Source organism: Apaloderma vittatum, unplaced genomic scaffold (assembly GCF_000703405.1).
Source record: "Apaloderma vittatum isolate BGI_N311 unplaced genomic scaffold, ASM70340v1 scaffold24646, whole genome shotgun sequence".
NCBI classification, from domain to species: domain Eukaryota; kingdom Metazoa; phylum Chordata; class Aves; order Trogoniformes; family Trogonidae; genus Apaloderma; species Apaloderma vittatum.
This window is the reverse complement of record NW_009723686.1, coordinates 1-1264: the sequence shown is the minus strand read 5'-3', so window position 1 is coordinate 1264 and position 1264 is coordinate 1.

Genomic DNA, 1264 nt, shown 5'->3' with positions numbered 1-1264 from the left:
TGGTCCTTTGCCAAAGAATATCTGGAGTCGTTGCAAGATCTTCTGGCCAAGTTCTAGAGTTCTCCAACCGCGTCAGTGATTTATTAGAGTTGTTTTTCTAAGACACTGCTAAAAGGATCCACCAAGCTCTTTTAATCCAATTAATTCTTCCTTTTCTTGCCCTTTTTGTTTACTTGGTTTGTTATTGCTGAGAACTTTGAGTGCCAACGCTTCAGAATGTTCAATGTTCCTTTGAGCTCCTTAGCTGGAGAAAATCCTTTTTCTTTTTGTTTTACTAAATTTTGGTTTAAATGGTTTTTTTTCCTGTTTGAAATAAAACAATTTTTTTCAAATTCATCCAGCGATTTTCTTGAGAAACCTCTTTTTTTTCATCGTGGTTTTTTTTTCACCCGCCCCATTGAGCACAGACTTGAGAGTCGATATTTACACCGGACAAAATGATGATGCACGTCCTCCAAAGAAGACGGCATCTCTCCAGGGTTTAGGTGGCTGTTTGCTTGCTCCTCCGCGTGGAGCAGGACTTCCCCGCGTGGCTCAGCTCCACTCTTGGGTTTTTTTCAAGGCTGTCGCCTTGATTTCCCCTTCCCTGAGAGAAATCCCGCTGTCCAGGAGGGTGACGCAGAGACTCCCAGGGATGCTTCGGCACTGGGACTGTAGGGTTGATGTGCGGGGTCAAAAATCGGTGGATTTTTCACAGCCGATAAGGGCGTGTGGTGACAGAATGAGGGTGCTGAGACCCTGGCCCGGGTTGCCCAGAGCGGCTGTGGTTGCCCCATCGCTGGCAGTGCCCAAGGCCAGGCTGGACGGGGCTTGGAGTGACCTGGGCTGGCGGGAGGGGTCCTTGCCCGTGGCCGGAGGGTTGGAACTGGATGATTTTTCAGGTCTGTTCCGATCCAAACCACTCCATGAGTCTGTGATTGCAGCAGCGTGGGTTCGTGCGGGAAAGGGTTTGAGATTGAAGAACGCCCCAAGCAGATCCCAGCTTCCCCTCCTCCCTCCCAGGAAACAGATCTCTCCCCCTCGCTGCCTGGCTGCCGGCTCTGGGGGGGTTATTCCTGCACCTCCCGAGCGTCGCGGTCCCTGCGTTGGCCCCCGAAGCGTTGGCCGTGCCTCGGGGGGACAGCTCTGAGCTTGTGGACCCCGGTGACTCTGGGCTCGGTTTGGGCTCCCAAAGGGCCTCTCCGCCCCGACTATTCCCAAATAACCCCCGGCCCCGGCTGCGGAGAGGCAGATTGCAGGCAAACACAGCGCTTGCGTTGGTTTT